General features: G+C 42.2%; 1 long non-coding RNA gene across 1 annotated transcript; it reads right to left on the reverse strand.

Annotated features, from left to right (window-relative positions):
• Nucleotides 1-8,147: 8,147 nt before the first annotated feature.
• On the reverse strand, nucleotides 8,148-10,001 carry LOC140707759 (uncharacterized). The gene is made up of 4 exons (XR_013539587.1): nucleotides 9,958-10,001; nucleotides 9,108-9,152; nucleotides 8,883-9,020; nucleotides 8,148-8,699 (listed from the first exon to the last, which is right to left on the reverse strand). It is a non-coding gene; the product is annotated as an uncharacterized LOC140707759 (long non-coding RNA).
• Nucleotides 10,002-13,058: the final 3,057 nt, after the last annotated feature.

Genomic DNA, 13,058 nt, shown 5'->3' on the forward strand with positions numbered 1-13,058 from the left:
CTCCTCTGAAGAGTGTGCCAAATCTGAATTGGATATTTTTCAGCTATCACCTACACAAACCAGCGTGGAAAGCTGTATGTATATAGAGGTCCCTCCCTTAGCAGCGCTAACACCCAACGGCCAAATAGAGTTTTATATAACTGGTAACAGTGAAGATTATATCGATTTAAACAATACCTTGCTCTACGTGGTGTGTAAGATCACAAAAGCAAATGGGACAAACATAGCTGTGGATGCTAAAGTGGGCTTTGTAAATTATCCCATTGCCTCGCTCTTTAGCCAACTGGACGTTACCCTTGGAGATCGGCTCATCAGTCAGAGTAATAATTGCTACCCCTATAGAGCGATGATAGAGATGCTTATGAATTACGGCGCTGACAGCTTGAGCACTCAATTTGCGGCGGGCGGCTTTTATAGAGATGGTTATACAGCCATGGAACAAACCACCGTCGCCCCCCATACCGGAAACTGGGGTTTTCGAATGAGAGCAGAACACACCGGAACCAGCAAGAAATGGGATCTGATGGGGCCGTTGCATAATGAGCTATTTTTTCAGGAGAAAATGTTACTGAACGGCGTAGATGTGAAAATCAAACTTACCCGTAGCAAGGACATGTTCTGTCTGCTGAGTGGTGATGCTGGTGAGCACTACAAAGTGGATATTTTAAACGCCTCTCTGTTTGTCAAAAGGGTGAAAGTGTCCCCAGGAGTTCGCATAGGACACGCAGAGGCCCTTCTCACTTCTAATGCAAAATACCCCATTGAACGCGTGGGCATGAAAGTATTCAGCATACCTGCAGGAAGCCTTGTGTGCAATCAAGAAAACCTTTTTCTGGGGCAGTTGCCTAAACAGCTCGTCATAACTTTTGTCGACAATGAGGCTTTCAGTGGTGCATATGACAAAAACCCTTTCAATTTCCAACATTTCAATGTTAATTTTATAGCCTTGTACGTTGATGGGGTACAAGTTCCAGCAAAGCCCCTCCAGCCTGATTATGCAAACGGACTATGTGTCAGAGAGTACATGCAGCTGGTACAAACCTCAGGGAAAGCCATGAAGGACCAAGACATTTTCATCACCCCTAACGAATTTGCACACGGATACACCCTATATGCCTTTGACCTGACACCGGATCATGGCTGCTCAGAACATTATTCTCTGATCAAGACTGGAAACCTTCGAGCTGAGATCCGTTTTGCCCAACCCCTAACGGCCACTATTAACATGCTCTTATACGGGGTATTTGACAATGTGATTGAAATCAGCCATAGCAGAAACGTCCTCTTTGATTACATGTGAACATGAATACGTTGCAGCTATTAAGCGTGTTACAACGAGATAAGACCTTTCTAGATGTGTACCCCTGCGACCTGTTACCAAGGAACCTTATTACCAAAAGACCTACCGGAATAGTGGTGAACACCCATCCCCACACGATGCCTGGGGAACACTGGCTGGCCCTCTATTTACCAGCTAAGGGACCTGGGGAATTTTTTGACTCATACGGCGTAGACCCAGACAACCCACGGATCCCTGAAACAATTACAGCTTTTTTATGGCGTCAGGGCAAAGAAATAATATTCCAGAAGAGACAGCTACAAAACCCTTCGGCAGTGACCTGTGGCTATCACTGTGTGTTCTTTTTACAGAACAGAACAAAAGGTCTGCCGTTTGACCAAATTTTAAAGTTGTACTCAGAAGATGCGACCAAAAATGACCGCATGGTTGTAGAGTTTGTCAAGAACAGGAAAATTCAAACAGCACCCCGATCCTGCAAACCGTTTCATCATATTCAAGCCTGCGGCCCCCAGTGTAAAACATAAAATGTAAGCTGTGCATAAATAAAATAAAAGACAAAAGTTAAATGTTTTATCTGTCTTGGTGTTTATTAATGTGTTTTATAAAGTGAGCCATTCAGGCTTCTTGACTACCGGTCTCACAGGTGTTGTTGGAAGCTCCTTGATGTACAGCCATTCTGGTCTCTTGAACTGTTTCTTGGGCCGGACAACAACCGCCGTGGCAGACGGAGAGGAAGAAGGTGTTGCTGCTGATTTCATCGCTTCTAATTGTTCTCTAGCGGTTGAATTCCCCACGATAGACGTAGGGATATTCAGTTCGGCCAGAGCTTTAAGAAAAACATCCCATCCTTTGGGTTTTCTCTTATCAGAAAGGGCGGTAGACTGGGTGATCCCTCTGACCAGGTCCAGAATATTAGAGCCAGGTAAGAGCTCTCCCCGGTACTGGAAGGACCCTTTGTCATCCCATGAAGAGATCTCTTGATGTTGCCTTAATTTACTTAGCAAAATCTCTGCATTTTTCTTGTAACGGTTGGGAAGGCTGTCTAACACCTCTTGAATAACAGAGGGTAGGGACTCTTGAGGGGCAGGTGGAGAGGGGAGAGAAGCCGAGGCTTGTGGAGGCTGTGGCACTGTTTTTTCCATATCCTCCTGCCTGGTCAGCGCTAAAAACCTCTGTAGAACGCCATTGTAAAGCTTAGCTTTTTCATACTCTGGCAAGTCTGACCTTAAGAGAATTTCTCTCATCTCAGAATCCAGGCGTCTGACCGTGGCGGACCTGATGTTTTCTGGTACGCCCCTCAGCTCTTGTAGCTGAGCACTGGGGACCAGATACATCTTTTCAGCATAATCCATTACTTATTAGTTAAAAGACTGGTTATTAGAGGTACAGCAAAGCCCAATAAGGGACCCAGGAAACCGCCAGACTGCTTCACCAGGTATTTTTTCCTCCGTAGGGGGACCCTCTTGTTACTCAAGGTTTTAATTAGTGTTCGTTTCTTCTTTAAAACACGTACCTGATGAGGTGTTAGAGCTATCTTTCCTTTTAAAGTATTCAGAGCAATTTCTGAAATGGCCGTGACCAGATCATCCGAGGCAGCACATAAAATGGCTTTTCTCTGTCGCAGTGGGGCCTTAATAAGGAGTTTCAAAAGCGGGAGGTTTCGCCTTATACATTCAGACATGTTAACTGGTTGCCGAACAGGCGTCAATAAAGAAAAGGGCTCAAAGCAACCGTCTTTTGTTACCTGAAGCAGATTTCTTCAATGTATAGACCACGGGCCAGTCAGGAGGGAAAAGTCCTGTTCTCAGTCTGTAAGGTTCAGGAGTATTGGCATTTAAATCTACCAACAGATAACCGTGAGGAGGTCTTGTCGCATCTGCAAATGCTTCCATGAAGAACTGTCCGTTTCGTGGATACATCTGACGGGCTAGTGTGGCAATTTGCTGCTTATCCCTGGGATTTTTAAAGAGGACTAAAAACTTGGCGTTCAGACTAATGCTTCGAGCGGCCCTTCCCTGTGAAAAAATGTTCTGAGTAATTAAAAAAACACTTACGTTCCTGTGATGCACATATTGTGTAAATAACTTTTCCACTTCCTTATTATCAGAGGCATACTGCATCAAATCGTCCAAAACCAAGAAGTTTATTTTAGTTGGGGGTAACAGAACATCATCATCAAACTTTTCCGGCAAACCTTCTACAAAACGAATACAGGGATATTTACAGAGAAGAGTCTTATATACAGGTTGCCAACAGCCATAACACCAGATAATATTTTCAGGCATGTCAGAAAATACATTGCGCGCGTTGTCCAGCATATTTTTTATAAAAAACGTTTTTCCACATCCGCTCGGCCCTGCTAGGATAGCTGAAAAAGGATGAACCCACAACATCTTCAGTTCAGTAGCCATAAGGCAGGGTTTTAAAGTCTTCGACAATAACTCTTTTGTCATAAACCACCTTTTGAGTTTTTCTTAAAAGCTTTGTATGAATCAACCACTGGCGCTTATCCCTCACAATTCCTGGTTGCTCTACCACTATTTCACGGGATGAACCATCTCGGTTGTCAGAATCGTACGGAAAAACCAAATCCCTGAGACTATCAAAATTAATTTTTTCAGAGTTAGCAACATTCAGTGTGATCCCTTTGACCTTCATGCACGCACTACCATCACTGAGTTTATACCCATAAGTTTTAGGTCCTCCGGACACATATTCTGTAATGTGCAAGCCTTCAGGAACTTCACTCGTGAGGTCCCCCAGGTAGTCCCCTAAGGGGGGTTTCCATTCACCCTCCCGTTGTACAAAAATGACAGAGTCTGTATCGTGATAGAGAACTCTATCCTGCAGTTTGTCAAGCAGATTGTAAAGCTCCAGACGTGCATAAGCAGTGGTAAAGCAGGCTATGAATTCATTTTTCCTACCCTTGGTGGCTAATCTGTCAGCCTCATGTTTCCATGTCACACAGACAGCATCATCCGCCAAAAATTCAAACATTGACACTGTGTAAGACTCTGAAAATAGGAGGTTGAAATATTCATCCGGATCTCTGACCACCTGAGTGTTAGGCAGATTCGTTCTCTGACCAAACTTTCCCCACAGAGAGTTTAGAAACAGTTTGGCTATCTGTCTTTTTGCGGGATTTACAGCAATTTTATCTTTACGTAGGGATATCCCCTCTTTCTTTTTATAATCATCAATATATTTGTTTTTATCTCCTTCGCTGACACACCAGGCGGGATAGCCCGATGCTTCCTGTTTGTGGCGAAGGTGTAGCTCTATGTAATTTGAAAACAGGTCCGCCGATCTGCTTTCAAAATGCCACACCTCAAAGATTTTCAAAACCTTGTACCCCTTTTTTATGGCAACGTTCAGTTCGATAGTACACCAGGTACCCATCAAGGCTCTCTCCTCATCAGTATGTTTACAAGGGTCTCTCTGGCGGCTTTCTGCACAGGTGGCACACAGCACAAACATAAGTTTTCCACCAACCCTGGTGGGCAACACTGGAAAAAAGAGCCCTCTTGGTGGTGATATTTTCGCCTTTACGAAACCAAAGTATGCAGACACATGTTCAAAATTCTCAAATATGATTTTGGGGTGTCCCAGAGGATACTCTTTAGTTTTGTTGACATAGGGGTAAAGGCTGGTAAAATCATAGTAAAGAATCTGCTCTTCCGGTTTAGCTCTGTAGTACAAACGGATCGCGTTTGTACGACCCCCAAAGAGAGCTTCCCTAGGTACTAAGGGCTCTGGAAAATCAGCTGAAGCAAGGTAATTTTTGACAGCGCTGTCGCTTCTTACCATCTCTTTCCATTCATGCTCCCAAATTGATCTGACTTCAAAACCCTTGCTTCTCAAAACGGCTGTCCTTTCCTGTGTAGCATTGAAAAGAGCCCCATAGGTTTTTCCTAACAGAGGATTCCAATCCTCAGAATGGTAACAGAGGGCACAGCCGTGGAAAAAACATCCCAGGAACTCTAAACATATGCCCCTGCCGTTAAGAACCATATAACCATCTACATAAAGAGAATCGATACAAATTTCCCCACCATTCAAGGCGTGCTGTACCCTGGTTTTTTCTTTATGGGCAATATAAGACAGCCACTGTATCGATGCAGATGAATAACGTTTGCACTGGCGGTGATAGTTGTCTGGATGTGGGATTGCTATTTTATTTTTCTCCAGAAATTTGAACTTGTACATGCTAAGACACACGCCAGCTAGGGTGGGGTATTGAAGAGGGTCTATGGCAAACCAATCATATTCCCCGTCGTACCCTTTCACCCTCTTCTTTGTCAGGGTCATAATTTCATGGCGATACTTTGTGCAGGCCTGTACCAGGATGTTAACATCCTGCTGGCAGTAGGCAGCCAATTCTCGCTGCAGGTTGAAGGTTTTTGTCTTATTCTCCTCATGCCACTTTAAGAAAGCCTTCTGCTCAGAAGGCATCATGTGTTGCACTCCATAAGCTTCGGGTGGTGGTAGGGGGCCCTCATACTGTTCATTTTCAGGGGTGTTGAAGTAATGAGGGAAATAACCCTTAGATTCCTGCCTGAGGCCTAGGCATTTGGGTAATTTTGACAGCCCCATTGGTAAATGACATAGAGAATCCAGGAATTTTATATCAAGAGCCGGCACGGCTATTGTTATAAGTTTTCCACCTTGAGTAATAAGTTCTACCTCTAGTTTTTCTTTGACTAGCTGATTGAGAATGAAATATCCATCATAACCTTTTGAATTATGGGCTATAAACGTTGTGCCCTCAAAAACCCTCCCTTCTGTGAAAGTCCGAATAAAAGCCTCGATGCATGACTCGCCTTTGAATTCCCATGATTTATCATAAGGCCATGCCTTTTTTTTCTCACCTTTTTTCTTGGTGTTCCCAGAGTCAGGCTCCACAATGCTCTCGCTATATGAACTGTTATCATCATCATATTCTTCACTCTCCTCCTCCTCCTCTTCCTCCTCAGCATCCTGTTCAAGGATATCCTTTATCCAATCGGGCACCCCCTTTTTCACAGAGGCCTCTTTTTTAAAGTGTCGCATAGTCTCACCCCAAAAAGATCTGGCGTAACAATAATTGGGGATGTGTAACCCCGTGTCTTGTCTTGATTCTATATCATAAAATATATATTGGGTTGAGATCTTTGGCTCTTTAAGCGGGCGCATGAAACAGAAGTGGTTTACCTCTTCTCCCCTAGGAGCCCAGCAGATATTACATACCCTGCCTATACAGTCCTTTGTGAAATGCTCTGCATTTTGAAAACGACCGCAGTCCTCACAAAACTTTCTATAAGTACAGGGTACCTTGTTCTCTGCCGCCAGCTTGGTGTGTAATTCTAAGCATTCTCTCGACCTGCATTTCATTTTGCAACACTTACACTTCTTCATGATGTTCACATTAGAAGCGCAATCTTTTCTTAGACAGAATCTACAGAAAAATATACAGTCATGAATATGAGAGTACAATTTGTGGCAATATTGACAGTAATTACGAGCCCCAAAGAGTCCCTTTATATTAAGAACTCCATAAAAGTGATTATCATGGAGAAGCAACGTATACGTTTGTGTATACTTGTGTCCTTGTGGTTTAAACAAGCCCCAGCCTTTGTCGCCATAGTGTGCAATCTGGATATTGACCTGTAAGTGGTCCTCAAAAAGAGGGATGTCAGACAAAGAAACCTCTTTGTCTACAGGCCAGTGGACTGCCTGATACAATTGCAGAGCTCCATGTGCCAACTTTGCATCTGTTGGAACCTTTTTAGACATTACACGAACTAAGCTTGCTCCAAAGCATAGTTTACTGTTTACATCAGTGAAATCGATTAGATGTTTCCTTTTCTTATTTATAATTGCACTATAGGGGATAGAGCGTAAGGCTCTCGGGCGGCTGCCCCCCCTAGGAGGTCTCACAATGGTTACAACTAATCGTAAAACCCCGTCTAAACAAAGTTCCATATTACTCTGCAAAAGATTTGCTAAGTTGGAGAGAAACTCGTCAGCGTCTAGAGCCCCCTTGACCTTTTTCACTGAAAAGAGAGGCTTCTGCATGTTCCCACCCTCAAATCTCAGCTGCACACAATCGCCAGGCTCCAAACTTTCATTAACAACATTAAGAACATCTTGAACCGCAATATGTAAGGCTGAAACGGCTTGTGCATAGCTTGTCACATGTTCCAGATTTACAAAGCGAAATTCTTGCGCTATATGAATGGTGTGGAATCTTTCGTTTTCCCACCCCCATCTATTTGTGATTTCTGCATACACCGGGGGGGTTTCTGCATCATGTTCAGGTGTCTGCAGCGCAGAGCCTGGAGGGTGTTCTTGAGACTGTGTACAACTAGAAGTCAGAGAGCCCCCTGGTGGATATTCTTGAGACTCTTGGTTGTTAATCCCTACAGCCCCAGAGTTCTCAGGTGTCTGCAGCGAAGAGTCTGGAGGGTGTTCTTGAGACTGTGTACAACTAGAAGGCAGAGAGCCCCCTGGTGGATATTCTTGAGACTCTTGGTTGTTAATACCTACAACCCCAGAGTTCTCAGGTGTCTGCAGCGCAGAGCGTGGAGGGTGTTCTTGAGGCTGTGTACAACTAGAAGGCAGATAGGCCCTTTTCCTACGTGCAAGCATTTTCTTAGCCCCTCGTAACAACTTAACAACTCTATTGTGCCAGTACAGTTTCGCTGTGCTTGGTTTCCTCCCCTTTTTTTTCCCAGGCTGATGGCCAGGGTGACCCCTTCTCATTGTACCCCTTTTGGTTGTCTGTTTTACATCAGGATAGCCTAGGCCTATTTGAATTTGAGAGGACATTGCACAAGAAAAATGATCCATGTTTTTATAGCATCACAGATGTTCTTCATTTCTGGCATTTCTATCATAAGCTGATCTAGACAATCTTTGGCTGTGTTAATCATATTGAAAATCATTTGAAAATTTTTATACCAACAACCAATTTTTGAGGTGTATACAGCTAAAGCATTTCCATCAATTTCAAACAATCCCTCTTTTTTCCTACCCTGCACTGCTTGAGATTTTGCAGATTTTTTTCCACCATCCCCATCGGTTGCCTTGGCCCCCTTCAAGGCCTGAGGATTCCACGGTTTGCTGCAGCCAGGTCTTTCACCAGTAGCCGGTCCCTTCGTCATCTGCGGTTGTACTGAGTTTTTGCTCCTATCCCCACAGGAGGCCTTGGCTCCCTTAAAGGCCTGGGGACTCCACGGTTTGCTGCAGCCAGGTCTTTCACCAGTATCCGGCCCCTTCGTCATCTGCGGTTGTGCTGAGTTTTTGCTCCTATCCCCCCAGGTGGCCTTGGCTCCCTTCAAGGCCGGGGGGGTTGCTGATTTGCTGGTACCCGGCCTTTCGCCATCCTTGAATCTTTTTGGGGGAATTGCCATATTCTGAGCTAGAAAAGAAACAATGGGTCTTGTAAAGGGGGGGGCATTTCATCTCTCTCTCTCTCTCTCTCTCTCTCTCTCTCTCACACACACACACACACACACACACACATTTGTTTTAAAGGGAGGACCCCCCCCGTTAAAAACACAGACAGATAAAAAGGTCTTCCATGAAAATGTACAGAACTTACTCTGATCAGCATTTACTCTTTTAAAAGTATAACCACAAAACTGGAACCTGTCCGTCCTTGGAATATTATAGCTGGTTGATGGTACAATAGGATCATTTTGTGCAAAATATTCATCATCCTCATAGCGAAAATATTTCTCTGAAAAAGATATAGTATTTCTAAATCAGTAGGGGTTTTTTAAAAATTAAAAAGTCCCCCTTAAAACTCATATGTTAATGCTCTTACCCAGTGATTCGCTGGATAATGACCCCTTTTCCTGGTGATCCCCAGCTGCAGAGACAGAGGCATTTTAGAACAGTCTTGACCATTGCAAAGAAAAGCATATTTGACACCCCAGGGTTTAGACTGCAACATGAACACTATCGAGTCACAACTTTATACTCTTGTTCGTAATTATCTTGAAATTAGTTTAAAAGAAGCCGAAAATACAAGGGCTAAATCAGAAATGAGCAATCATTTAAAAAATATCGACTCTTTCATTCAAAAACATTTTGAAGGTAACGTCGAAGATCATTTAAGAAAAATGCAGATTTCCAGCCTGACTGAACTCTGTACCGCGCTTGTTTTAACTACACAATACGTTTTTCAAGAAAGAATTACTTTTGGGAGAATATTTACAACATTAGCATATGCCTCATGCATGGCAAAAAAGCTTGAAAAAAACACAAGACCTTTGGAACAAAAAGAAATTGATTTTCTCTCAAGACAAATAATGACATGCATAACTGCGCAAGACAGGTCTTTGAGCTTTCTGAATGGTAATCTGGTATGTATTTACACAATATTCTAATGTAATAACATCTTATGTTTTTCTATTCTATAAAATGTTTCATTTCTTTCTCTCTCTCTCTCTCTTTATTTTTACAGAGAGGTGAAATAATGAATTTTCTAAAACCACGATCAAGAATTGCTATATTTTGGAACTGGCTGCTGGAACTTGTGTTACCTAAAAACTATCTCTCTGGCATGCAGTAAATAAAATATATATTTAGAAACTCTACGCTGTGTCTATACATTTAATTAAAAAGAATATTTACATTTATTTAACAGGTTTTAAAATTAATCTATCTCTTACCCATTTCTGCACGGTTAATCTGATTTTTAATGCGTAAGTCTATGAATGAAAAAAAAAACGTAAATGAATAACAATTTTTAAAAGGACAGTCCTATTTTTAAAAAAGTGCTAAATCTCATAATATTCAGCTGATTTTGTTACTCACCTGTGGTATATCGGTCAGCTTCTGTGGAGTTTTCAGGAGGTGTGATAAAAGGGACTTTTATATCTTTTTCAAGGGAAGCAAAAGTTTTTTTTTCTGATCCTCTCCTTAAGCCTGTTAAAGGAGAAAAACATCTGGCAGGATGTTGATTTGCAAAGCTACACAATTACAGTGAAACAACGTCACCTCATTACCACATCATTTAAACGGATGCACGTCATTTAAGAGGAAATTATTGCCAATACACAATAAGGGGATGTTGATTTGGAAAGATACACAATTACCGTGAAACAACAACCTCTCTCTCATCAATAACTGTTTGAAAGGAAATGATAAGACAGGCCTTTGGTATCTCAGCTGAACAGAGGCCCCCCCACCTATTTTTCAGATTTCCATTTCAGGGCATTTAAAGTTAGAAAAAATGCTATTTTGATATTACAATGCTAAGCAAAAAGGGAAAATGAATAAATGAACAAATGTATGTTCGATTAAAAGCTCTTTATTAAAAACCACATTTTATTACAAGGAAAATGTATAGTATTTGTAGTCTCAATCTGACTTGAAAAATTATTGTGGGAAAAGCATAAATGATTTATTTTTCACCTCACAGCCAAACAGAGCTGAATCTGTGTCATATATTACATTTAAGGAGATGAATTTCTGTAGACTTAAAGTTAAACCAGCTTTTAATTCAAACATTTATTCTCTGTGAACCTTTTGTGACCCATCCTGAAGGTGTGTGGGGTGGGTGTGGGGGGGTAGTTTAAGGAAACAGCACCATTTAAAGTTAGAAAAAATGCTATTTTGATATTACAATGCTAAGCAAAAAGAGAAAATGAATAAATGAACAATGTATGTTCGATTAAAAGCTCTTTATTAAAAACCACATTTTATTACAAGGAAAATGTATAGTATTTGTAGTCTCAATCTGTCTTGAAAAATTATTGTGGGAAAAGCATAAATGATTTATTTTTCACCTCACAGCCAAACAGAGCTGAATCTGTGTCATATATTACATTTAAGGAGATGAATTTCTGTAGACTTAAAGTTAAACCAGCTTTTAATTCAAACATTTATTCTCTGTGAACCTTTTGTGACCCATCCTGAAGGTGTGTGGGGTGGGGGGGTGGGGGGTAGTTTAAGGAAACAGCACCATTTAAAGTTAGAAAAAATGCTATTTTGATATTACAATGCTAAGCAAAAAGAGAAAATGAATAAGTGAACAATGTATGTTCGATTAAAAGCTCTTTATTAAAAACCACATTTTATTACAAGGGAAATGTATAGTATTTGTAGTCTCAATCTGACTTGAAAAATTATTGTGGGAAAAGCATAAATGATTTATTTTTCACCTCACAGCCAAACAGAGCTGAATCTGTGTAATATATTACATTTAAGGAGATGAATTTCTGTAGACTTAAAGTTAAACCAGCTTTTAATTCAAACATTTATTCTCTGTGAACCTTTTGTGACCCATCCTGAAGGTGTGTGGGGTGGGGGTGGGGGGGGAGTTTAAGGAAACAGCACCCTGCAAGTCCTATTGCATGTTTTTCAGTCAAACAGATGGCAGGATGTTGATTTGCAAAGCTACACAATTACTGTGAAACAACATCACCTCATTACCACATCATTTAAACGGATGCACGTCATTTAAAAGGAAATTATTGCCAATACACAATAAGGGGATGTTGATTTGGAAAGATACACAATTACCGTGAAACAACAACCTCTCTCTCATCAATAACTGTTTGAAAGGAAATGATAAGACAGGCCTTTGGTATCTCAGCTGAACAGAGGCCCCCCCACCTATTTTCAGATTTCCATTTCAGGGCATTTAAAGTTAGAAAAAATGCTATTTTGATATTACAATGCTAAGCAAAAAGGGAAAATGAATAAATGAACAAATGTATGTTCGATTAAAAGCTCTTTATTAAAAAACCACATTTTATTACAAGGAAATTGTATAGTTTTTTGTTTTTTATTTTTATTCATTCATGCATGCTTGGACAGCAATAATAATGATCATCGTGTAGTTGTAGTGTTAATTTAGCAATGGCTAGATATTTTTCATCTGTTGACCTCAAAAGTCTTTTTAGCAATTTATAGGAATCCCCTGAAACTGACATACATTTAATAATCTTATGTATGTAATTTACATTTCGATTTGTCATACAGAGCATCTTATTTCTGAACGCTGCAAGCGTTATAATGAGGATAACTTTTTTATAGCAGAGTTTTTCACATATCTCGTTCAACATCTTGGAATAGTCAGCCTCGTTCCAACCTATGCACGGGTGCGCTTGTTGTGCACAAAGGTCTTCCTGGTATCCATAGCACCTTTGAATCAGATGTTCAGACAAAGCGTCTTTTAGCATTGCGAAGAGACAGGCCCTTGTAAGGGCCTGCATGTCCTTGTGTTTTTTCAGAGAATCGCAGAAGGGTCCCGAACCACGTTTATAGCTTCTCTGCAAATCCCCGGGACTTTCCCACCCTTGCAGGGCCTAGGGCATGCTGAGGCATGCCCTAGGGCCAACCTTTCTAGCCAAACCCCCTCCACCCGCTCCCCATTGGTCCACAGGGGTCGTGGGGGGGCACAACCCCTTGGGAACCAATCCTCAGGCTACCCTAGGGTCACGGGGGACCCCAGACTCTAGGAAAAGACACCTATAGGCCCACGGTGATCCCCACAACCCCTGACGTCATGCAGGGCCTAAAGGCATGCTGGGGCATGCCCTAGGGCCGCTCTTTCTAGCCAAGCCCCTCCAACCGCTCCCCATTGGTCCACAGGGCCGTGGGGGTGTCACAACCCCTCGGGGGACCAATCCTCAGGCCACCCTAGGGTCACGGGGGACCCCAGACTCTAGGAATACACCCCTATAGGCCCACGGTGACCCCCACAACCCCCGACGTCACCGCTCGACCAGCCCCTTCCGCCGGAAGGGGCCTGGGTCGAGCCTAG

This window comes from Pogona vitticeps, chromosome Z (assembly GCF_051106095.1).
Source record: "Pogona vitticeps strain Pit_001003342236 chromosome Z, PviZW2.1, whole genome shotgun sequence".
Classification (NCBI taxonomy): domain Eukaryota; kingdom Metazoa; phylum Chordata; class Lepidosauria; order Squamata; family Agamidae; genus Pogona; species Pogona vitticeps.